This window comes from Oryx dammah, unplaced genomic scaffold (assembly GCF_014754425.2).
Source record: "Oryx dammah isolate SB20612 unplaced genomic scaffold, SCBI_Odam_1.1 HiC_scaffold_28, whole genome shotgun sequence".
Classification (NCBI taxonomy): domain Eukaryota; kingdom Metazoa; phylum Chordata; class Mammalia; order Artiodactyla; family Bovidae; genus Oryx; species Oryx dammah.
Window position 1 is genome coordinate 74,519,692 of NW_024070212.1, and position 27,950 is coordinate 74,547,641.

Below are 27,950 nucleotides of genomic sequence, written 5' to 3' on the forward strand. Positions count from 1 at the left end.
AGCCTGTTATAGAGTGAAGTAAGTCAGAAAAACAAAGTATATATTAATGCATATATTTGGAATCTAGAAAAATCATACTGATGAACCTATTTGCAAGGAAGGAATGGAAATGCAGATATAGAGAACAGACTTGTGGACACAGTGAGTGAAAGAGAGACTGGGATGAATGGAGAAAGTAGCATGACATATATATGCTACCATGTATAAAATAGAGAGCTGGTGACAAGTTGCTATACAAGACAGGGAGCCCAGCCTGGTGCTTTGTGATGAACTAGAGGGGTGAGATGGGTGGAGGGTAAGGATGCTCAAGAGGGAGGGTCAGTTCAGTTCAGTCGCTCAGTCGTGTCTGACTCTTTGTGACCCCATGAATCGCAGCACGCCAGGCCTTCCTGTCCATCACCAACTCCCGGAGTTCACTCAGACTCACATCCATCGAGTCAGTGATGCCATCCAGCCATCTCATCCTCGGTCGTCCCCTTCTCCTCCTACCCCCAATCCCTCCCAGCATTAGAGTCTTTTCCAATGAGTCAACTCTTTGCATGACGTGGCCAAAGTACTGGAGTTTCAGCTTTAGCATCATTCCTTCCCAAGTATATATGTATAATTATGGCTGACTACCCACTCCAGTGTTCTTGCCTGGAGAATCCCAGGGACAGAGGAGCCTGTTGGGCTTCCATCTATGGGGCCACACAGAGTCGGACACGACTGACGCGACTTAGCAGCAGCAGTGTTGTTGTTGTATAGAAGAAACTAACACAACATTGTAAAGCAACTCCCTCCAATTAAACAAATATACATATGTTGGATTTTTGTGTGCTGTGCTTAGGTTGCTCAGTCATCAGTTGTGTCCAAATGTCTGCAATCCCATGGACTGTAGCCCGCCAGGCTACTCTGTCCATGGGGATTCTCCAGGCAAGAACACTGGAGTGGACTGCCATTCTCTCCTCCAGAGGATCTTTCTAACCCAGGGACTGAACCCAGGTCTCCAGCATTGCACATGGGTTCTTTACCATCTGAGCCACAAGGGAAGCCCAAGAATACTGGAGTGGGTAGCCTATTCCTTCTCCAGGGGACTTACTGACCCAGGAATCAAACTGGGGTCTCCTGTACTGCAGCCGAATTCTTTACCAGCTGAGCTACCAGGGAAGCCCATGTTGGATCTTTAAAAATTGTCAAAATTGACAGCTCTCTGCTATAATTGATTAAGTGAACAAAAATAAGCACTACTGTAAATGAAAAGGGGGCTTCCCAGGTGTCGCTAATGGTAAAGACCTGTCTCCCAATGCAGGAGATATAAGAGACCTGGGTTCAATCCCTGGGTCGTGAAGATTCCCTGGAAGAGGGCACAAAAACCCCTCCAAATTCTTTCCTGGAGAATCCCATGGACAAGGAACCTGGAGGGCTATGGTCCATGGGATAACAAAGAATCAGACATGACTGAAGGGACTCAGCATGCATGCAGGTAAATGAAAAAAGAGATAAGTACACATTAAGCAGATATTTAAAAGATGAGTAAATCCTCTGAACTTTACAAAAACAATTTGAAAACTTAGATGAAATACATACCTTTAAAAAAGCAACAAAACTCATTCCAAAACAAAAAGAAAGCCCAACTAGGATTAATGACAACCATTAGGTAGTTGAGCCAGTATTTCAAAGCTTTTCACAAAATTACAGACCCAAATGACCTCATTTGAAAATTTGAATATATTTTTAAAAATATTCAACAAACAAATCTATTATCACACAAAATATTCCAGATTGTAGAGTAAAAGAGGAAAGAATTGCATTTCACGTTAGAGCCTAGGTTAATTTGATCCCAAAACCTTCAAAGGACAGAACAAGAGGAAAATTAAGACCAATCTTGCTCATGAACATAGACACAAGTTCAGTTCACTTCAGTCAATCAGTCGTGTCCGACTCTTTGCAACCTCATAAATCGCAGCACGCCAGGCCTCCCTGTCCATCACCAATGCCCGGAGTTCACTCAGACTCACGTCCATCGAGTCCGTGATGCCATCCAGCCATCTCATCCTCTGTCGTCCCCTTCTCCTCCTGTCCCCAATCCCTCCCAGCATCAGAGTCTTTTCCAATGAGTCAATTCTTCACATGAGCTGGCCAAAGTACTACAGTTTCAGCTTCAGCATCATTCCCTCCAAAGAAATCCCAGGGCTGATCTCCTTCTGGATGGACTGGTTGGATCTCCTTGCAGTCCATGGGACTCTCAAGAGTCTTCTCCAACACCACAATTCAAAAGCATCAATTCTTCGGTGCTCAGCTTTCTTCACAGTCCAACTCTCATATCCATACATGACCACTGGAAAAACTATAGCCTTGACTAGACACACAGTACAAGGAAGGAAAAGTAAAGAACAATCTCACTAAAATATATATATATACACACATACACACACACACACACATATATAGACATACAGACACGAATATCCTAAACTGGTTATTAGCCAACTGAATCTAGCAAAGCAAAAGAAGTATATCTAAGAATTAGGTTGGGCTTATATTAGGAATGTGAGGTTAGTTGATTATTTTTTAGAAATAAATTAACATAATCCATCACATAAGGAGAAAAGCAAATGATCATCTCAGATGAAACATTAAATACTGAATAAAATTCAGTAACAGATTTGTACCTACAAGACCTGCAAAAAACGTGAAGCTGAAAGAAAAACAAGGATGTCTCCTTTCATCACTTCTATTCAATATTATAATGGAAATAAAAATCAGCCCATTAAAGACAAGGGAAAAAATAGGTATTTTTATTAATATGGCACTTTTTGATATTTTTCATAAATATAAAATATATTTTTGTGCATTTTATAATCAATGACATTTTAGAATAAGTGAAGGATGCTAAAATATGTGTCTTAGATAAGAAAAATAAATTAATAGTTGGAAAAGTTGTCTAAGTAGAAAGCTCAAAATATTAATAGTATATTTTTAGAATAAGAATTTAACAAGGAGCTAGATGCATTATCAATATTAAAATATCTACATGAGTAATTAATGAATTTAAAGGTTTGATACAATATAGCATAAAAATATAGCAAAAAGCAAAGGAGAAAAGGAAAGATATAAGCATCTGAATGTAGAATTCCAAAAAATAGCAAGAAGAGATAAGAAAGCCTTCTTCAGCAATCAATGCAAAGAAATAGAGGAAAACAACAGAATGGGAAAGACTAGAGATCTCTTCAAGAAAATTAGAGATACCAAGGGAATATTTCATGCAAAAATGGGCTTGATGAAGGACAGAAATTGTATGGACCTAACAGAAGCAGAAGATATTAAGAAGAAGTGCCCAGAATACACAGAAGAACTGTACAAATAAGATCTTCATGACCCAGATAATCACGATGGTGTGATCACTCATCTAGAGCCAGACATCCTGGAATGTAAAGTGAAATGGGCCTTAGAAAGCATCACTATGAACAAAGCTAGGGGAGGTGATGGAATTCCAGTTGAGCTGTTTCAAATCCTGAAAGATGATGCTGTGAAAGTGCTGTATTCAATATGCCAGCAAATTTGGAAAACTCATCAGTGGCCATAGGACTGGAAAAGGTCAGTGTTCATTCCAATCCCGAAGAAATGCAATGCCAAAGAATGTTCAAACTACTGCACAATTGCACTCATCTCACATGCTAGTAAAGTAATGCTCAAAATTCTCCAAGCCAAGCTTCAGCAATACGTGAACCATGAACTTCCAGATGTTCAAGCTGGTTTTAGAAAAGTCAGAGGAACCAGAGATCAAATTGCCAACATCCGCTGGAGTATGGAAAAAGGAAGAGAGTTCCAGAAAAACATCTATTTCTGCTTTGTTGACTATGCCAAAGCCTTGACTGTGTGGATCACAATAAACTGTGGAAAATTCTGAGACAGATGGGAATATCAGACCACCTGACCTGCCTCTTGAGAAATCTGTATGCATGTCAGGAAGCAACAGTTAGAACTGGACATGGAACAACAAACTGGTTCCAAATAGGAAAAGGAGGACATCAAGGCTGTATATTGTCACTCTGCTTATTTAACTTATATGCAGAGTCCATCATGAGAAACGCTGGACTGGAAGAAACACAAGCTGGAATCAAGATTGCTGGGAGAAATATCAATCACCTCAGATATGCAGATGACACCACCCTTATGGCAGAAAATGAAGAGGAACTAAAAAGCCTCTTGATGAACGTGAAAGAGGAGAGTGAAAAAGTTGGCTTAAAGCTCAACATTCAGAAAACGAAGATCATGGCATCTGGTCCCATCACTTCACGGGAAATAGATGGGGAAACAGTGGAAACAGTGTCAGACTTTATTTTTCTGGGCTCCAAAATCACTGCAGATGGTGACTGCAGCCATGAAATTAAAAGACGCTTACTCCTTGGAAAAAAATTTATGCTTAACCTAGATGGTATATTCAAAAGCAGAGACATTACTTTGCCGACTAAGGTCCATCTAGTCAAGGCTATGGTTTTTCCAGTAGTCATGTATGGATGTGAGAGTTGGACTGTGAAGAAGGCTGAGCGCTGAAGAATTGATGCTTTTGAACTGTGGTGTTGGAGAAGACTCTTGAGAGTCCCTGGGACTGCAAGGAGATCCAACCAGTCCATTCTGAAAGAAATCAACCCTGGGATTTCTTTGGAAGGAATGATGCTAAAGCTGAAACTTCAGTACTTTGGCCACCTCATGCGAAGAAATGACTCATTGGAAAAGACTCTGATGCTGGGAGGGATTGGGGGCAGGAGGAGAAGGGGACGATCCAGGATGAGATGGCTGATGGCATCACTGATTCGATGGACATGAGTCTGAGTGAACTCTGGGCATTGGTGATGGACAGGGAGGCCTGGCGTGCTGCGATTCATGGGGTCGCAAAGAATCAGACACGACTGAGTGACTGAACTGAACTAAGCATAACAATATAGGATGTTTAGGAAAAACTTAACTAAATTTATGAGACCTCTGTAGCAAAAATTATGAAACTATATGGAAAGACTAGACTTCTAAAAGTCTCAAAAAGTAAAAATGTGCACACTATGTTCATGGGTTGAAAGTTCCTCTCAGTAATAGTTAGATACTCAGTTCAGTTCAGTCGCTCAGTTGTGTCCAACTCTTTGCAACCCCATGAATTGCAGCACACCATGGTCTCTCCAAATTAAAATGTAGATTCAACACAATTATTATTAAAGTTTGAATGTCAAGGGTGGCTCTGTGTGTTTGTGTGTGTGTGATGTTGACTGTTGAAATGTTCTATTATTCTGACTACATGACAAACCAATTGAAAACTCAGTGGCTTAAAATGACAGCAATATTTATTTAACTCATGAATCTGCAATTTGGGCTGAACTCAGTAGAAAAGGCTAGTTGCTGCTCAACTAAATATTAGAGCAGTTAGGACCATTTGAAAGAGGAGGTTAGAATTAGCTGAAGATTTGCTTTCTTGTATGTTTGGCACTTAAGCTGGGTGCTAGAATAGTTGGACCCCTTTAGTATCTCTCTATATATTTGCTCTATGTGATCTCTTCAGCACAGTTGCTATAGGGAAGCCAGACATTATATGTACATGTCTGCTCAGGGCCTCCACGAAACATGTCATGAATTGCAGAGCCAGGTGGAAGCTCTGACAGCTTTTATGCCTCAGCCTTAGAAGATCTATATCATGTCTGCCATAATCACAAAGCCACCCAGATTCAAAGGGAGAGAACACACACTCTTGATAGAGGAGTATCAGTGTCAGATTGCAAAAGAAGCCTGTGGGATGAGATAAACTGGTGGAACCATCTCTAAAAAATACAGTCTTCAAGCAGAAAATAACAAAACAATCCTATAATTTCTATAGAAGACTAACACTCAAGGTTAGTCAAAATATTCTTAAAGAAGGAGAAAATCCTAGACTTACAATACAATAATTCACTGTGCTATAGGCATTGAGATAGACAAATTGACTATCTATCCATAGGGATAGATAAATTGAACATATACAGATAAACTGACATTTGTATATGTTAAAAACATGGAAGGCAAGTATGTGTGTGCATATGTATATTAAATACATAGAAAATATATACCTGTTAGTAAAACTGGGAAGAAATGAAATTGGATTCTAGCTCAGACCAAACACTAAAATCAATTCCAGGTAGATTAAACTTATAGAAAATATATTGTGATTTATTCCTGTTCATAATTATTCTTTTTGTTTTTTCCTAAATAAACACAAAATAAAAGTTTCCAATGAGAGTACAACCAATTTAGTCTTCTATTATTATTAAATTTCTCTCTTTCTCTGTCAATTATTCCTAGTCACTTAAGTCCTCATCTGAGTCCTATTTAATTCGAACAACTCATTTCTAACAACTGTCCTAAATCATCTGATCAGAAAGAAACACTGAGCTGTGCTATGGTCCTTTCTTCCTTATTTTCTTTCATTTTTTGGAAAGAAACTGAGAAAAGGATCAAGCCTACATATAAAAATATGGCCAATATCACAATCCAACACTATTTTGGGAGTTTTGTTTTGGCTTTTTCTTTTGTCAACTGGTAGTTATGGATAGGAATGAAGTAAAGGTTTTGCTTATATTTTGTTTGTTCACAAAGATTCTAAATTTGTAATAACTTACATTTGGCAAGCATTATTGTCAAATAGCTCTGAATATCCAAGTTCCTCAAATGTTTCATTAACTGTTTTTCTAAGAAAAGCTGCAGATACATCCTATTAACTTTATTTTACTCTTGGCATTGTATGTCTTTTTATTCATTCATTTACTTATTCATTCTCGAATCACTTTATATATATATATACATATATATATATACATATATATATATACACTCTATGTCTCTCATTTATTTCTAAACCATCACTTAATATACATCCAAGACCTTCTTATAGATTCTGTTTTCACTAGTAAATAAAATAGTCACATTTTTTTTCTCTAGAGGAATTTAAATTCAAGTGGATTCAAGTCAGAAAATAATAATATAAATAATAAATTGATTTGTTTGGGAACGCATGTACACCTGTGGTGGATTCATGTCAATCTATGCCAAAACCAATACAGAATTGTAAAGTAAAAATTAAAAATAAATAAATAAATTTTAAAAAAAAGATAATAATAGCTTTGGAAAAAAGATAGCACAGTGAAAATGTTGGGGAGCTGGGTAAGACTTAAGTTTGTAAAAAGGATCGAACAAGGTTGCCTGAAAAGAAGATATCTGAGCAAAGATATGAAGCAAGTGAGAAAATGAATAATGATTTTTTTCTTGGCATTTACCAATGATGTTGAAAATCAGCCCTATGATACAATTTTAGGCTCATTATACTATCCTTTGAAAATGCTTGACATTTTAGAAGATAAGCATGATGATGTATGTTTGTCCCCTTGATCGTGAAGAACAAATTGTGTTGTAGTGAAAAAGTAAATATTTCTGAGTTAGAAAAACTTAAGTTCTTGTCTCACTTCCAAAATTTACTAGTATCATAGCCCTAGGCAATGGTCTTAAACTTTCTTCACTTTAATTTACCCATCTGTAAAAAATGAATGTAATAAGTCCCTCTCATATAATTGGGGTTGTAATTAGCTTTATACTATATTGAATAGATGGGTATAAGCATATAGTTTTATGTTGCCTTAATGTGTTGGAGGAGATTCTTGAGAGTTCCTTGGAATGCAAGGAGATCCAACCAGCCCATTCTAAAGGAGATCAACCTTGGGTGTTCTTTGGAAGGAACGTTGCTAAAGCTGAAACTTCAGTACTTTGGCCACCTCATGAGAAGAGTTCACTGATTGGAAAAGACTCTGATGCTGGGAGGGATTGGGGGCAGGAGGAGAAGGGGACGACAGAGGATGAGATGGCTGGATGGCATCACCAACTTGATGGACCTGAGTTTAAGTGAACTCCGGGAGTTGGTGATGGACAGGGAGGCCTGGCGTGCTGCGATTTATGGGGTCGCAAAGAGTCAGACATGACCAAGTGACTGAACTGGACTGAATGTTTCACAAAATATTTTCAGGATTAAAAAAAAAAAGAGAAACATAGTAATGATCCATAAGTTATAAGTGGTAAAAAAAAAAAAGTAAGTTAAATTATATCACAATCTACTTAACTAGACCATAAAAGAACCAGCTTTTGTTTCATTGGATTTATTGATTTCTGCTTTTTATTACTTCTTTCCTTATATTTGTTTTGGTTTATTTTGCTCTTCCTTTTCTAAGTTTTTGAGGTGGGAGTTTAGACTATTAATTTGAGATTTTCCTTCTTTTTTAATATAAACATTTAGTGTGAAAATTTTTCCACTCTTTTGAAGCACTTATCACAGTGCATTACAACTGACTTTAGTGCTTTCGGTTCAGTTCAGTCACTCAGTTGTGTCCGTCTCTTTATGACCCCATGAACTGCAGCACACCAGGTCTCCCTGTCCAACATCAATTCCCAGAGTCCACCCAAACCCATGTCCATTGAGTCGGTGATGCCATGCAACCATCTCATCCTCTGTCATCCCCTTCTCCTTCTGCCCTCAATCTTTCCTAGCATCAGGGTCTTTTCAAATGAGTCAGCTCTTTGCATCAGATGGCCAAAGTATTGGAGTTTCAGCTTCAACATCAGTCCTTCCAATGAGCACCAAAGACTAATCTCCCCTAGGATGGACTGATAGGATCTCCTTGCAGTCCAAGGGACTCTCAAGAGTCTTCTCCAACACCACAGTTCAAAAGCATCAGTTCTTCGGCACTCAGCTTTCTTTATAGTCTAACTCTCACATCTATACATGACCACTGGAAAAACTGTAGTCTTAACTAGACAGACCTTTGTTCACAAAGTGATGTCTCTTCTTTTTTAATATGCTATCTAGCTTGGTCATAACTTTCCTTCCAAGGAGTAGGCATCTTTTAATTTCATGGCTGCAGTCACCATCTGCAGTGATTTTAGAGCCACCAAAGATAGTCAGCTTAGTGCTTTAGTAAAGGCAAAATGATAGGATACCAAAAGAGGAACCCCCCAGGTCATTAGATGCCCAATATGCTACTGGAGATCAGTGGAGAAATAACTCCAGAGAGAATGAAGGGATGGAGCCAAAGCAAAAACAATACCCAGTTGTGGATGTGACTGGTGATAGAAGCAAGGTCGGATGCTGTAAAGAGCAATATTACATAGGAACCTGGAATGTCAGGTCCATGAATCAAGGCAAATTGGAAGTGGTCAAACAAGAGATGGCAAGGGTGAATGTCAACATTCTAGGAATCAGCAAACTAAAATGGACTGGAATGGGTGAATTTACCTCAGATGACCATTATATCTACTACTGCAGGCAGGAATCCCTCAGAAGAAATGGAGTAGCTATTATGGTCAACAAAAGAATCCAAAATGCACTACTTGGATGCAAACTCAAAAACAACAGAATGATCTCTGTTCATCTCCAAGGCAAACCATTCAATATCACAGTAATCCAAGTCTATGCCCCAACCAGTAACACTGAAGAAACTGAAGTTGAACGGTTTTATGAACACCTACAAGACCTTTTAGAACTAACACCCAAAAAAGATGTCCTTTTCATTATAGGGGACTGGAATGCAAAAGTAGGAAGTCAAGAAACACCTGGAGTAACAGGCAAATTTTTAGCCTTTGAATGCGGAATGAAGCAGGGCAAAAACTAATAGAGTTTTGCCAAGAAAATGCACTGGTTATAGCAAACACCCTCTTTCAACAACATGAGAGAAGACTCTACACATGGACATCACCAGATGGTCAACACCAAAATCAGATTGATTATATTCTTTGCAGCCAAAGATGGAGAGCTCTATACAGTCAACAAAAACAAGACCAGGAGCTGACTGTGGCTTAGATCATGAACTCCTTATTGCCAAATTCAGACTCAAATTGAAGAAAATAGGGAAAACTGCTAGACCATTCAGGTATGACCTCAATCAAATCCCTTACGATTATACAGTGGAAGTGAGAAATAGATTTAAGGGCCTAGATCTGAAAGATAGAGTGCCTGATGAACTATGGAATGAGGTTTGTGACACAGTACAGGAGACAGGGATCAAGACCATCCCCATGGAAAAGAAATGCAAAAAACAAAATGGCTGTCTGGGGAGGCCTTACAAATAGCTGTGAAAAGAAGAGAGGTGAAAAGCAAAGGAGAAAAGGAAAGATATAAGCATCTGAATGCAGAGTTCCAAAGAACAGCAAGAAGAGATAAGAAAGCCTTCTTCAGTGATCAATGCAAAGAAATAGAGGAAAACAACAGAATGGGAAAGACTAGAGATCTCTTCAAGAAAATTAGAGATATCAAGGGAACATTTCATGCAAAGATGGGCTCGATAAAGGACAGAAATGGTATGGACCTAACAGAAGCAGAAGATATTAAGAAGAGGTGGCAAGAATACATGGAAGAACTGTACAAGAAAGATCTTCACGACCCAGATAATCATGATGATGTGATCATTCATCTAGAGCCAGACATCCTGGAATGTGAAGTCAAGTGGGCCTTAGAAAGCATCACTACAAATAAAGCTAGTGGAGGTGATGGAATTCCAGTTAAGCTGTTTCAAATCCTGAAAGATGATGCTGTGAACGTGCTGCACTCAATATGCCTACAAATTTGGAAAACTCATCAGTGGCCACAGGACTGGAAAAGGTCTGTTTTCATTCCAATTCCAAAGAAAGGCAATGCAAAAGAATGCTCCAACCACCGCACAATTGCACTCATCTCACATGCTAGTAAAGTAATGCTCAAAATTCTCCAAGCCAGGCTTCAGCAATATGTGAACCGTGAACTTCCCAATGTTCAAGCTGGTTTTAGAAAAGTCAGAAGAACCAGAGATCAAATTGCCAACATCCACTGGATCATGGAAAAAGCAAGAGAGTTCCAGAAAAACATCTATTTCTGCTTTATTGACTATGCCAAAGCCTTTGACTGTGTGGATCACAAGAAACTGTGGAAAATTCTGAAAGAGATGGTAATACCAGACCACCTAACCTGCCTCTTGAGAAATCTGTATGCAGGTCAGGAAGCAACAGTTAGAACTGGACATGGAACAACAGACTGGTTCCAAATAGGAAAAGGAGGACGTCAAGGCTGTGTATTGTCACCCTGCTTATTTAACTTCTATGCAGTGTCCATCATGAGAAACGCTAGACTGGAAGAAACACAAGCTGGAATCAAGATTGCTGGGAGAAATATCAATCACCTCAGATATGCAGATGACACCACCTTTATGGCAGAAAGTGAAGAGGAGTTAAAAAGCCTCTTGATGAAAGTAAAAGAAGAGAGTGAAAAAATTGGCTTAATGCTCAACATTCAGAAAACAGATCATGGCATCTGGTCCCATCACGTCATGGGAAATAGACGGGAAAACAGTGGAAACAGTGTCAGACTTTATTTTGGGGGGCTCCAAAATCACTGCAGATGGTGATTGCAGCCATGAAATTAAAAGACACTTACTCCTTGGAAGAAAAGTTATGACCTAACTAGACAGCATATTAAAAAGCAGAGACATTTCTTTGCCAACAAAGGTCCTTCTAGTCAAGGCTATGGTTTTTCCAGTAGTCATGTATGGATGTGAGAGTTGGACTATAAAGAAAGTTGAGGGCCAAAGAAGTGATGCTTTTGAACTGTGGTGTTGGAGAAGACTCTTGAGAGTCCCTTGGACTGCAAGTAGATTCAACTAGTCCATCCTAAAGATTAGTCCTGGGTGTTCATTGGAAGGACTTATGTTGAAGCTGAAACTCCAATACTTTGGCCACCTGATGCGAAGTGCTGACTCATTTGTAAAGACCCTGAAGTTGGGAAAGTTTGAGGGCTGGAGGAGAAAGGGACGACAGAGGATTAGATGGTTGGATGACATCACCGACTCAATGGACATGTGTTTGGGTGGACTCTGCGAGTGTGATGGACAGGGAGGCCTGGCATGCTGCAGTTCATGGGATCGCAAAGAGTCGACATGACTGACCGACTGAACCGAAGTGCTTTAGTTGCATCTTAAAAGATTGTTAGGAAGTATTTTCATTTTAACTAATTTCAATATATAATATACTTTCAATTTTTTCTTTGAATGTTCCCCTTTTACTCATGTTATTTAGAGTTTCTCTGTTTGAAGATTTTCTGCATCTTTTTGTTACTGATTTCTCATTTGATTTATTGTGGTCAGAGAACATCCAGTTTGTGACTTAGATGAAATGAACTAAATAAGAACTACCACAGCTCAGCCAAAATTAAATAGATAATTTAAATAGCTCTATATCTATTAAATAACACAAATACATAATTTAACAATTCCAAAAAAAAAAGAACTGCTGGGCCCAAATGGTTTCACTGGAGAATTTACTAAACATTTAAAGAAGAATTAACACAATTCTACACAATAAACTATTAAAAGATATCAAAGATGTATTTCATTAGAGAGAAATATAATGTTTATGAATTGGAAGATTTAACATAGTAAATATATGAATTCTCCCCAAATTGATATTCAGTTTTAACATAATTCTTGACAAACTCCCAGCAAGATTTGTGTAGATACAATAAGACTATTCTAACAATTAATGTAGCAAAGCAAAGGAACTAGATTAGTTGTGATGGACTAAATGTTTATCTACCTCAAAATTCACATGTTGAAGCCCTAATCCCCAACATTATCGTGTCTGTAGATGGAGCCTTTGGGAAGTTATTAGGTCATGAGAATAGAGCCTTCATGATGGGCCTAACAACTTTATAAGAGACTGAAGAGTGCTTGCTTCCTCTCTTGCTCTCTCTGCCATGTGAAGACTCACAAGAAGACAGCCATCTGTGGTTTTGCAGTATATTATCATTGGGAGAAACCAGGTAAAGCATTCATGGGACCTCTCTGTATTATTTCTTATAACTACATTAAATCTATAATTATCTCAAGATTAAACATTTAATTAAAAATAAATTATTGTTGAAGTAATATGTATAGTGCATTAACTAAGAATAAGGGGAAAATGATTTTCCAAAGAAATTATGGTTGTGTTACTAAAAGAATAGAGCATGACTATTATGTACAATCAGACAACTGTCCAGCATAGAAAGATATCAAAACTTATTTACTCCTGTTACTAGATATTACTGTTTCATATTTACATTGTTTATCATCAAGGATTTGGAAAAGCAGATATGATTTGTCCTTCTTCTGGCAATGACAATTTTATAACTGCTTAAATTTCTAACATAGTTTTTAATTATACTATATCAAAGATGACATGTATTAGAGATGGGGGATAAAATAAATAAATTATATTTACAAATAAAAACTTCCTGTTGACCTGATATTCTTATAAATTAGAGAGTTGTACAGAATATCTAAAGCCAAATCATGGCTACAGAGTAATGAGCTTAACAAGCTTTTAATATGTATCATAAGAGTACTGAAGTTTCTTTTTTAAAACTGTTCTGCTTCCATATTACCTGTGTTCAAACTTCAAAGTTCATCTCAACTAAGCAGGATATCAGAAGCAGAAGGAATGGTAAGTTGGGCAAGCACCAATCAGCATTCTCTGTACACTCAAAGAGGCCTTGGAACTGGACTGTTATAGAAGCAGACCCCAAAGAAGTAGTTCTTTCTTGGATTCACCAAAGACTATTTAACTCCCTCCATAGGTTAAAAAGACAGAAGTCATTTATGCAGACCACTGAGGAGAATGTGGCTGGTTTTTAAATGGTTCATAGTTTTAATTGGATATATATTAATACTTCACACTACAATGGCACCATGTTCAATCACTCTACAAAGCAGAATATATACAATCCTTGCTAGAAAGGCAAATAGAGTGGTCTTAATTGACAAAGTGGCCTACAAGGTGCCATTCTAATTAAAGATTTCACATTTTCCTAGATAGTGATAAATGTTAATGACAATGAAAGTTTACTTGTATATGATGCTTTATGATTGGAAAATCAGTTTCACTTCGATTATTGCATTTTATTCTTACAGTCTTTACTATGAGGTAGATTCCTTCTCTTTTACAAATGAGAACTAAGGACTGAAGAGGTGAAATTACTCTAGAAGAATGTAAAGCCAGTGAGTGGTGGCAGTGGACTTGAAGCAAAGTCTCATTATATGCAAATCTTTGGTTCTAATGAGACCATATGCTATTAACAATATATCTGGTATGAGAGAAGCAGTGGAAATAAAATAATAAATTCAAAGAAACAAAATCAGCTCTAAATTCTCTTACCTACAATCCAATTATATTAAGAAAATAGCTTGGTTACAAATCTGAGAAATGGATAATCTGGGGATAGTAGTCAGAAGAATCCCATGCAACTGCCAGTAATGGAGTATTTCTCTTTAGTTTTTATTAATATGTAGCATACTCTTTTATAGACCTCAGACACATTTTACACAGTACAGAAATAAGACAGTGCCTGAACCAAGGATTACAGACTCTGCATGTAAAATGAAAGCAAACAGAATGGATATATACTCACAGAGATCTACAACACACACACACAAACACACACACACACACACACACACACACACACACACTCTGCTGGCATTTGAACGAAACTCCTGCCACTCAAAGCAAAAATTTAATAGTCAGCAGATAAAAAGCCATTTTCCTATGAGGCATATTTTGAATTGAGTAATTTGGGTAAGATGGCTGCTTATCTAAGTTATGCAGAAGACCATTTTCTCAAGTTTAGGCTATTATTAATAGCTTTCATTTTTTTCTAAAACTATTTTATGTATGGCACTGAACTAGGAGAAATTTACATATATTATGCCTACTCATTACAAAAATACTAAAGGGTAAGTATTTCTATCCACATTTAACAGAAGTATAGACTAAGGTTCAAGATGTTAAAGTTGAATGCTTAAGATGTTATAGCTGGTAACTAGGACTCCAGTCTAAGTATGTTGAACTATAAAGCCTACTTTCTCTTTTCACCATCATATCCTAATTTGATTTTCTGAATGTTATCACTCATCTTTTTTAATCTCTAATCACAAATATTTGATAGGCATTAGAGTTAGAGAATCAGAGAAGGCAATGGCACCCCACTCCAGTACTCTTGCCTGGAAAATCTCATGGATGGAGGAGCCTGGAAGGCTGCAGTCCATGGGGTCACTGAGAGTCGGACATGACTGAGCAACTTCACTTTCATGCACTGGAGAAGGAAATGGCAACCCCCTCCAGTGTTCTTGCCTGGAGAATCCCAGGGATGGGGGAGCCTGGTGGGCTGCTGTCTATGGGGTCGCACAGAGTCAGACACGACTGAAGTGACTTAGCAGCAGCAGAGTTAGAGAATATGGAGATACTCTGTCATGACCCCATTCTGTCATTTGATAGTAGGAAGAAGGGAAAGGCTCTCTTGCTCTAGTGAAGTATTCATGTACCCAAAGTAAACAAACCATCATCTGTACAGTGTAGTACTAGCATAGGGATATATTTATACACCAATGGAATAGAACTGAGAGTCTAGAAATAAACCCATACACAAATAGACAATTAAATTTTGACAAAGGCTCCAAGACCACTCAAAAGAGAAAGAACAGTTTCTCCAATAAATTATGCTGGTAAAAGCTGGAAACTTTAATGCAAAAAGAGTGACTCTGAACTCCCTTATACAAAAATTAACTCAAAGTGGATCAAAAACTTAAATATAATGCTGAAACTATAAAATTATTACAAGAAAACAGAGATGACTCTGGATTTTGCAATGGATTCTGAGATTTGACACCAAAAGCACAAGCAACAAAAGATAAATACACTAAAAGACAGATAAATTAAACTTCTTAAAAATAAAAAAATTGGTCCATCAAAGTACATTCATATCATTCATACATATAAAAAAGTAAAAAGATGACCTACAGAATGGGAAAAAATATTTATAAATCATATATTTATTTGATAAATTTTGGTATCTAGAATATATAAAGAATGCTTAAACTGAACAACAAAAAGGGAAACAATCCTTTTACTGCCATTTAAATAATTTATTTATTGCCAATTATATAATGGGCAAAATACTTGAATAGATACTTTTCTAAAGAAGATATAGAAATGGCTAACAAACATATAAAAAGATGTTCAATATAATTGGCCATAAGGAAATTCAAACAAAAACCACTATATACTACCTCACACCCACTAGGAAGGTTATTAACTTCATATATACATATACATATACATATACATACACATATACAAAAGCTAAGAGTTGCTAAGAATGTGAGGAAATAAGAATCTTCACACATTCCTAATGAGAATGTAAAATGTTGCAGCACCTTTGGAAAACAGTTCTGTGTTTCCTCAAAAGGTTAAACATAGAATTACAGTATGAGTCAGCAATTCCACTGCTAGGTATATACACACCCCCAAAGAACTGAAAATAGGTACTGAAGAAAACACGTGTTGCTGAATGTTCAGAACAACACTATTTACAAAAGCAAAAGGTGGAAAAGCTCCAAATGTTGTCAACAGATGAATGGATAGGCAAAGTTGGGTATATTATACAGTGTAATATTATTCAGTCATAAAAGGAATCAAATACTGACACATGCTAAAACTTGAATGAACCTCAAAAATATTATGCTGAGAAGAGAAAGATGTAAAAGTTCACAGGTATCAGTCCTTTGACATGAACTACCAAGAATAGGCAAGTCCATAGAGACACTGGACCTTAAGAAGTATCACTATGAATAAAGTTAGTGGAGGTGATGAAATTCCATCTGAGCTATTTCAGTCTTAAAAGATGATGCTGTGAAAGTGCTACACACTCACTGTGTCAGCAAATTTGGAAAACTCAGCAGTGGCCACAGGCCTTGGAAAAATTCAGTTTAAATTCCAATCCAAAAGAAAGGCAATGTGAAAGTATGTTAAAACTATTGCATAATTGCACTCATCTCACGTGTTAGCAAAGTAATACTCAAAATTCTCCAAGCGAGGCTTCAAAAGTATGAGAACTGAGAACTTGCAGATAATTCAAAATGGATTTAGAAAAGGTAGAGGAACCAGAGATCAAATTGCAAACATCCACTGGATCATAGAAAAAGCAAGAGAGTTCCAGAAATACATCTACTTCTGCTTTATTGACTATGCCAAAGCCTTTGACTGTGTGGATCACAACAAACTGTGGAAAAGTCTTCAAGAGCTGGGAATACCAGACCACCTGACCTGCCTCCTGAGAAATTAGTATGCAGGTCAAAAAGCAACAATTAGAACTGAACATGGAATGACAGACTGGTTTCAAACTGGGAATGGAGTAAGCCAAGGCTGTATATTGTCACCCTGCTATTTAACTTATATGGAGAGTACATCATGCAAAAAGCTGGGTTGGATGAAGTACAAGCTGGAATCAAGATTGCCAGGAGAAATATCAATAACCTCAGACATGCAGATGACACCATGCTATGGAAGAAAGTGAAGAGGAACTGAAGAGCCTCTTGATAAAAGTGAAAGAGGAGAGTGAAATATTTGGCTTAAAACTCAACATTCAAAATACAAAGATCATGGCATCCAGTCCTCATTACTTCATGGCAAATAGATGGGGAAACAATGGAAACAGTGGCTGACTTTATTTTCTTGGGCTCCAAAATCACTGCAGATGGTGACTGCAGCCATGAAATTAAAAAACACTTGCTCCCTGGAAGAAAAGCTATGACAACCTAGATAGCATACTAAGAAGCAGAGACATTACTTTGCTGACAAAGGTCCGTCTAGTCAAAGCTATGGTTTTTCCAGTAGGCACATATGGATGTGAGAGTTGAACCATAAAGTAAGCTGAGAGTCAAAGAATTGATGCTGTTGAACTGTGGTGTTGGAGAAGACTCTTGAGAATCCCTTGGACTGCAAGGAGATCCAACTGGTCAATCCTAAAGGAAATCAGTCCTGAATATTCATTGGAAGGACTGATGCTGAAGCTGAAGTTCCAATACTTTGGCCACCTGATGGTAAAAAACTGTCTCAATGGAAAATACCCTGATGCTGAGAAAGATTGAAGGCAAAAGGAAAAGGGGACAACAGAGGATGAGATGGTTGGATGGCATCACCAGCTCAATGGACATGAGCTTGAGTAAGCCCCAGGAGTTGGAGAAAGACAGGGAAGCCTGGCGTGCTATGGTCCATGGGATCGCAAAGAGTCAGACATGACTGAGCAACTGAACTGATTAGGGAGGTATATACACTTGTATTTGGGGAGACGATTTCAGCCGGATTATGGAGTTTAGATTATGGAGTGGGAGTAACTTAATGAAACTAGGTTCTAGGAGAAAATTCTTCCCCAAGGAGCCTTCCCTGAGACTTCCCTGGTGGCACAGTGGATAAGAATCTGCCTGCCAATGCAGGGGACATGGGTTTAATCCTTGGCCAAACTCCAGTACTTTGGCCACCTTGTGCGAAGAGTTGAAAAGACTTTGATGCTGGGAGGGATTGGGGGCAGGAGGAGAAGGGGACGACAGAGGATGAGATGGCTGGATGGCATCACTGACTCGATGGACATGAATCTGAGTGAACTCCAGGAGTTGGTGATGGACGGGGAGGCCTGGCGTGCTGTGATCCATGGGGTCGCAGAGTCGGACACAACTGAGCGACTGAACTGAACTGAACCAGGGAGACTCCACATACCTTGGAGAAACTAAGCCCATGCATCACAATTACTGAGCCCACACTCTATACCCACAAGCTGCAACTACTGATGCCTGGATGCCTAGAGTCTATGCTCCGCAACAATGAGAAGCCTGCACACTGCAATGATGAGTAGCCCCCACTTACTGCAGCAAGAGACAGGTCAGACAAAGCAATGAAGATCCAGCATAACCAAAAACTTTTAAAAATAAATAAATAATATTATTTAAAAAAAAAAAAGAAGAAGAAGCCTTCCCTGTATCTAGGCCATGCCAGATCTCCTCCAGCATGTGTCACATGACTCTCAGAGACTAACATCACAGTAACTGATGTATATTCCTCTGATCTTCTATGGGGCTCCAAGCACTGAAGGAGGATTAACTGGTATCCAGACACTCCTCCCTTCTTCACAATACCTTGCATGGGACAATGCCCACCTCCCCTCCCCCCAAAATGTTTGTTGAATGACTGAAAGAACATGCAATCATACAAACTTGTTCCACCTGTAGATAACCTTCTCAATCAGAATTCCATTCCTGCCTATCTCAACCAATGTCTCTTGGAACTGTCCTATAGATCAAACCAGAACAGACTTGCCAAATCCAATGTAGGATACAAAGTTTAATTTAAATTTCAAAGTTGGTGATGGACAGGGAAGCCTGGCATGCTGAAGTTCATGGGGTTGCAAAGAGTCAGACAGGACTGAGTGACTGCACTGAACTGATAAGAGACAGAAATCAATTGGTGGTGCCAGAAGATGAGAGTAAAGGAAAATAGAGAGTGATTGCTTATGGAGTAAAAGGTAGGGATGTTCTTCTTAGATGATGAAAATGTTTAGAAAGTAGAGGTAGTGGTTTCATAACATTGTGAGTGCACTAAATGACAGTGAATTTTACATTTTAAGAGGTTAATTGTATTACTTGAATTTCACTTCAGTAAAAACAAGTGAGCAGTTCTGAGCTCAGTTATGAGCTATGATCTCTGGGTAGTCTATGATCTCTGTGTTTATTATATTCTCTAAGTTCCTTGCTTTCATATGTCTCATTTTTCACCACTATAACTAGATAGCAAGATCAAAGCACCCCACTTCATTTAGTTACCATATCTTTAAGTTCTAATATATACATATTTTACCCAATAAAAAGACCTTATATCCTCAGCCTTTCAATCTTACATATTATAAAAATGTTAACTTCTCTCCATAAACATCATGAGAAAACCTTTGATAATCAAATCTATTCTGATGTAGTCAAAGCACTGAGAAAATGAGTGTCATTCAGGAGAAAAATATCAATATCAATTTTGCTCACAAATTTATTTTGTGAGCATTCAAACTGCACTACAGAAAAACTAAGAAAACCTAATTTTCACTTGATAAAAATTTTTTGCAACTGTAAAATGAGATAAAAGGCACAATGAAGAGAATTGGAACAATTTAGAAATATTCATCAAGTCACCGACTAAGAATCACATATTATTTACCATCTTGATATCTTTAACAGTGACTTCAGATTTTATGGTGGGCAGGGCTAAACCTGGCTTTAGAACTTTTTTCAAAGCCCTCTGTACTCTAGACAATGTTACTTTTTTTAAAACTCTGGAGGAGTTACTTAACTTTCAGAGGATTTCTTCAAGCACAAAGTATGATCATATGTGGAAAAATATGTTGTGAAAATACAAAAGGAATATTAAAAAAAACACTCTAAAGTATAAAATAACATTCTTTACACCACTCTGTAAAAATTAGTGGAAAAAAAAAAATAAAGCTGCTGGATCATACAATGAGATTTTTAACAAGTGTATTCATTCATTTAACATTTACTAGACTTAACATGCAGAAGGTAATGTAAGAGGTATTAGGAGTGTGAAAACAAAAAGAAAGCCTTTAAACTCAATTTGTTTTCAGTTTGAAGACAGGATCCAGTCAGAGGATGGATGTAATATGATGAATATGTAGGAAAGGAGTAGCAGGTCAAAGGATGTTTTCTATGAGACATTATATCAAGTGAAAGTGTGAAAGTGAAGTCACTCAGTCATGTTTGACTCTTTGCGATCCCATGGACTGTAGCCCACCAGGCTCCTCCATCCATGGAATTTTCCAGGCAAGAGTACTGGAGTGGGTTGCCATTTTCTTCTCCAGGGGATCTTCCTGACCCAGGGATTGAACCCAGGGCTCTCCTGCATTGCAGGCAGATGCTTTACCATATGAGCTACTAGGGGGAAGATATATCAAGACATTACTTCAAACCTGAGAGATGAGTTCAGCAAATCAATGCAAACTAAATATCTGAGAGTCTAACAGACAGAAGGCACCTAGTCATGATAAATAATGTTGTATGGGGAGAAATATAAGTATTTTAATAGAAAAAAATTATAGGAGGGGTTGTATAAGTTCAAGTTAAAATGCTAAGCAAGGATAAAATCATGAAGGAAGTCAAATCAGGTGCTTTGAAAAGGAGTGTGTCCTTGATCTTGAAGACATTCAGTGAGAATCAAATGCTTTGAACATATGAGAGATCTGATAATATTTGCATTTCAGTATAAATCTGGATTGCAGTATGATACACAGGTTGGAAAGACTTCATTTCTAGCAATACTGGAGACTAGATGGTAGACAAGGTATGTGTAAAACCCTTCCAGTACAAAAGGAAAAAACAACAAAACAGTGATTGTTTACATTTAAATAACCTTTCTAACAATTAACTAAATGGAAATAAAGGGAAAATATCTGAGGCCCAAAATGTCAAAAGAGCATGATTCCTAAATTTAGGTGAGATTTGTGGTCTTCATTTGCTCAGGGGGTTGGGATATCTTCCAATGCTGAGTACTCAGGAGTGTGGGTGTTAACAGGACAGTCACTTATATCTATCAAGAACAAGAGAAAAGGTTTGGTGTCAATCACTGTGGGAAGTCAGATCGGAAAACCTCAAGAAGCAAAAACCCTAGAAGAGAGATGTCACCAGGTGGTAAACTAAAAAACACAGAGACAGAGAGTAAGAAGAATTTGGGTACAGGGGGAGAAAATCTCCCCTAAATTTCCTAACCAGCACTCATCGAGTATCATGCTTGAACTCATACTGCCTGAAAGCCTTAAGAACTAAAAGAGATGAATTGAACCCACAGCTCCTGCATTGACAGGTGGTTCTTTACCTCTGAGTCATCTGGGAAGCCTGTAGAAAGTTTACAACTATTTATATATGGCCATGATATTTAAAACACAATTTAGATGGATATAAAATCCTTGATTCACATTTTACTACTTTGAGTTTCTTGGAAATGCTGCTCCTCTGATAGTTTGATTTACATGTTGCTTTTCTAAAGGCCCTGAAAATTTATAACTCAGTTTTACTTAATACATATCAGAGTTGTTAATTCTGAGACAATTTTCCCAGCTATTTGGTGGACCCTTTAAATAAATTTAAATATCATATGTGTGTGTGTATGTGTGTATGTGTGTATTTCTAAATTTTTTCTGTTAAAATTTTAAACATTAGTCCTTTTCAATTATTTAATTATTCATCTTCAGGAATTCCAGTCATTATGACATCATATCTTTCTTCACAATGTCAATTTAAATACTTTATCTCTGACTCTTTACTTTTCTATTGTTGTTTTCTGTATTTAGAGGATCTTAGTTTTTATTCAAATCTATTCCTTCTGGGCCTCTTATAATTTAGTCTTCATTTTTTATATGATTTTGTAATTTCTTATTTTTTTCTGAATTCAATCCACTAAATTTATTTCTCCTTATTGTTTTATGTTCATTGTTCTACTAAATTCTAAAATATCTGATACAAGCTGTTTCTTCATGTGTGTGTTTGATGATACATGCTTCAGTATGAAGTAATTATGCATTACAGTTATGTTCTGCCTCCTGGTTAATTAGGCATGGGGAGTGGGATTTTCTTTATCTGAAAAATTTGGCATTCGTATGTTATGCATTTTTTCTTTCAGTGCCTTTTCGTATTTGTTACTACCTGTACTTTTACATTTCTGTGAACAGGCTGACAGTTTCCAGTGGTTCAAAAGATTGCTAGTTCAAGAGCACTTTCCTGTCAGCATCAGAACATAGTTCCTATTAAAGAACATTAAGTTGCTGTTGTTTAGTCATCAAGTTGTGTCCAACTCTTCATGACCCCATGAATTGCAGCACGGTAGGTGTCCCTGTTCCTCACCATCTCCTGGAGTTTGCCCAAGTTCATGTCCATTTCATTCATGACGCCATCCAACCATCCCATCCTCTGTTGCCCTCTTATCCTTCTGTCTTCAATTTTTTCCAGAATCAGGGTTTTTTTCCAATGAGTCAGTTCTTCCCATCAGGTGGCCAAAGTTTTGGAGCTTCAGTTTCAGCATCATTCCTTCCAATGAATATTCAGGACTGATTTCCTTTAGGATTGACTGATTTGATCTCCTTGCTGTCAAAGGGACTCTCAACAGTCTTCTATAGAACCACAATTTGAAAGCATTCATTCTTTGGCACTCTGCCTTCTTTATGATCCAACTCTCACATCCACATATGACTACTGGAAAGACCATAGCCTTGATTATATGGACCTTTGTCGGCAAAGTGATTGTCTTTGCTTTTTAATACACTGTCTAGGTTTGTCATGGCTTTCCTGCCAAGAAGCAATTGTCTTCTAATTTTAAGGCTGCAGTCACCATCCACAGTGATTTTAGAGCCCAAGAAGAGGAAATCTGTCACTGCTACCACCTTTTCTTCTTCCAGAAGTGATGGGACCAGATACATGATCTTATCTTTTTTAAATATTTAGTTTTAAGCTGGCTTTTTCACTCTCCTCCTTCACCTTCATCAAGAGGTTTTTTAGTTCCTCTTCACTTTCTGCCATTAGAGTGATATCATCTGCATATCTGAGGTTGTTGATATTTCTCCTGACAACCTTGATTCTAGCTTGTAACTCATCCAGCCTGGAATTTTTCAGAAGGTGCACTATGTATAAGTTAAATAAGCAGAGTGACAAAAAAAAAAAAAAAAAAAAAAAAAACAGCCTTATCATACTCCTTTCTCAATCTTGAATGAGTCAGTTGTTCCATACAGGGTTTAACTGTTGCTTCTTGACCAGCATACAGATTTCTCAGGTAACAGGTAAGATGGTCTGGTATTCCTGTCTGTTTAAGAGTTTTCCACAGTTTTTTATGATCCACACAGGCAAAGCCTTTAGCATAGTCAATGAAAGAGAGGTAGATGTTTTTCTGGATCAATATTTTATTAAAAAGCTCTTTTTTGAGGTGTGGTAATAAAGTGTGACATCCTTTGATTATTTTAATTTTGCTTCATCTTATAAGATCATAAATTCCCCCCCTTGCTCTTTTTCCCTTCACCATGCAGTTTCCAAAATGTGCTTATTCCATTCTTTTTGCTCTCCTCTTCACAAATGCTCCCCTTCCAACTGCCTCCTTATATAGCCCTCCCTCACCTTTAAGTAAATATCTTTCTTACACTCAGTGTTGAAAATTACCAAGACTCTTTCTTCAGTGTTTCCTTATATAGATTGACTTTCAATTTCGACTGTTGATTTTAATTCAGTGCTAGGCACTTCATTTCCCTCTTCTTTCTTTCACAATTTTTCTGGACCCATCTTCCTTTCTGCAACGGTGGAGAGCCAATAAATAGCTGCACTGAAAATTATGCTTATTTTTTTTTTACTTGTGGGCATTTTGAAGTATGCAATTTCTTTGACATAATTATACTAAAGGTACAGGATTTGTGAGGTTGTATTTGGTTCTCCTTCAGGAGTCAGTAATGATCTCCCAGGGCAAATCTGGTACAGCACGTGTTTTTGAAATAAAGTCATGCTTTTTATATTTATGCATTTTTATGACTGCTTTCACACTACAACAGCAGAATAAGTTAGTTACAACCGAGATTAGGTGGCTTACAAAGCCTAAAATATTTTCTATCTGTCCCTATACAAAATAAATTTGCTGACCCCTGTTCTACTTGATTTTCATAGTTTTTGGAGGATATGTTAAAAGATTCAAATTAAAGTGCATGCCATTAACTTGATTATTCAGAGATCCTCTTCAGTTCAGTTCAGTCGCTCAGTCGTGTCCGACTCTTTGTGACCCCATGAATCGCAGCACACCAGGCCTCCCTGTCCATCACAAACGCCCGGAGTTCACTCAGACTCACGTCCATCGGGTCAGTGATGCCATCCAGCCATCTCATCCTATGTCGTCCCCTTCTCCTCCTATCCCAAATCCCTCCCAGCATCAGAGTCTTTTCTAATGAGTCAACTCTTTGCATGAGGTGGCCAAAGTACTGGAGTTTCAGCTTTAGCATCATTCCTTCCAAAGAAATCCCAGGGCTGATCTCCTTCAGAATGGACTGGTTGGATCTCCTTGCAGTCCAAGGGACTCTCAAGAGTCTTCTCCAACACCACAGTTCAAAAGCATCAATTCTTCAGTGCTCAGCCTTCTTCACAGTCCAACTCTCACATCCATATATGACCACAGGAAAAACCATAGCCTTGACTAGATGGACCTTTGTTGGCAAAGTAATGTCTCAGCTTTTCAATATGCTGTCTAGGTTGGTCATAACTTTTCTTCCAAGGAGTAAGTGTCTTTTAATTTCATGGCTTCAATCACCATCTGCAGTGATTTTGGAGCCCCCCAAAATAAAGTCTGACACTGTTTCCACTGTTTCCCCATCTATTTCCCATGAAGTGATGGGACCAGATGCCATGATCTTCGTTTTCTGAATGTTGAGCTTTAAGCCAACTTTTTCACTCTCCACTTTCACTTTCATCAAGAGGCGTTTTAGTTCCTCTTCACTTTCTGCCATAAGGGTAGTGTCATCTGCATATCTGACGTTATTGATATTTCTCCTGGCAATCTTGATTCCAGCTTGTGCTTCTTCCAGCCCAGCGTTTCTCATGATGTACTCTGCATAGAAGTTAGATAAGCAGGGTGACAATATACAGCCTTGACGTACTCCTTTTCCTATTTGGAACGAGTCTGTTGTTCCATGTCCAGTTCTAACTGTTGCTTCCTGACCTGCATATAGGTTTCTCAAGAAGCAGGTCAGGTGATCTGATATTCCCAACTCTTTCAGAATTTTCCAGTTTATTGTGATCCACACAGTCAAGGCTTTCGCAAAATCAATAAAGCAGAAATAGATGTTTTTCTGGAACTCTCTTCCTTTTTCCATACTCCAGCGGATGTTGGCAATTTGATCTCTGGTTCCTCTGCCTTTTCTAAAACCAGCTTGAACATCTGGAAGTTCACAGTTCAAGTATTGCTGAAGCCTGGCTTGGAGAATTTTGAGCATTACTTTACTAGCGTGTGAGATGAGTGCAACTGGGTGGTAGTTTGAGCATTCTTTGGCATTGCTTTTCTTTGGGATTGGAAGGAAAACTGACCTTTTCCAGTCCTGTGGCCACTGCTGAGTTTTCCAAATTTGCTGGCATAGTGAGTGCAGCATGTTCACAGCATCATCTTTCAGGATTTGAAATACCTCAACTGGATTTCCATCACCTCCACTAGCTTTATTTGTAGTGATGCTTTCTAAGGCCCACTTGACTTCACATTCCAGGATGTCTGGCTCTAGGTGAGTGATCACACCATCGTGATTATCTTGGTTGTGAAAATCTTTTTTGTACAGTTCTTCTGGGTGTTCTTGGCACCTCTTCTTAGTATCTTCTTCTTCTGTTAGGTCCATACCATTTCTGTCCTTTATCGAGCCCATCTTTGCATGAAATGTTCCCTTGATATCTCTAATTTTCTTGAAGAGATCTCTAGTCTTTCCCATTCTGTTGTTTTCCTCTATTTCTTTGCATTGATCTCTGAGGAAGTCTTTCTTATCTCTTCTTGCTTTTCTTTGGATCTCTGCCTTCAGATGCTTGTATCTTTCCTTTTCTCCCCCAGAGAAGTGAATATTAAGAACAGAATTTCCTTAAAATGTTAACCTTAAGAGCCTTAAAATGGAAATTAAAAAATATCACATACTGTCCTATTTCTTCTGGCACTAGGAGAATAATAAGTAATATTTCTAAATGCCTACTGTGAGACAGGCATTTTGAACTTTGCATATGTTTCAATATTCCATACCAAAACTCAGGGAATTATTCATTATCACTTCCCCTGCCACAAATGAGGGTTCTGGTGTGAAGAAAGATTGTTTACTTTGTTCAAGGTCTTTTTACTGATAAATAGAAGAATTTGTATTCCAATTCAGGCTTCTCTGGCTCTAAATCCTGTATTCTACTAGACCTCTTTTGCTAATTTATGAATGTGAATTAGGCAAACTATGCAGCTAGTTCAGGTTAAATCTCAAGAATTAGATGCCATTTCACGAATATTCACTTTTCTGTTTAGCTCCTATCCCTGATTAATTTGAACCCTTTAATTCTGTATCATACACTCCCAGCCCCTTTCCTTATTCCTGTGCCTAATTTTCATGAAACATAGCTGCCTATATGAAGGACCAGCATGCCAAACATTCTCATGATACACAGTCAACTATGTCAGGAAAATTGCCCCTTGGTGACCTACCCATCTTTCTTAGGAAAGAACTATCAAATTTACCTTCCATTTTGGTCTAAGTGTAAGACCCTGAAAGCCAGAATGATTATATATTTGAAGTCTTCTTTATCTATCTCATGTTGCCAAGCCTCACAAATCACTAAAACTAAGAAGGGAATGCAACAAACATATAAACACACACATACATAAACACACAGACACACACAGACACTACGCACAGACTTGCCAGAGCAAAATATGCATGGCTCAGAAGCTCCTGAAATTGACACTAGATTGATACATTATTACACTAAAGTACCCTGAAGCAAAATGGGCACTCAGGGTGTCCTGAGGAGCCATCTGGTGTTTATATGTGCTCCTCATTTCAAAATAGTCAGTTCTATCCCTCACCACGTTAAGGGTGTGTTTCACCAGGCTTTGCCCCTTATTACAACCAAAATACTACTGAGTCCATTCTTACTGCACAAAACAATTTCATATGGGAAGGAACTAGTACAGTTCAGTTAGTCACTCAGTCATGTCTGACTCTTTGCAACCCCATAGACTGCAGCACGCCAGGCCTCCATGTCCATGACTAACTCCTGGAGTTTACTCAAACTCATGTCAATCGAGTTGGTGATGCCATCGAACAATTTCATCCTTTGTCATACCCTTTTCCTACCGCCTTCAATCTTTCCCACATCATGGTCTTTTCCAATGAGACAATTCTTCACATCAGGTGGCCAAAGTACTGGCGTTTCAGCAACAGCATCAGTCCTTCCAATTAATATTCAGGACTGATTTCCTTAGGGATTAACTAATTGGATATCCTGGCAGTGCAAGGACTCTCAAGTGTCTCCTCCAATACGATAGTT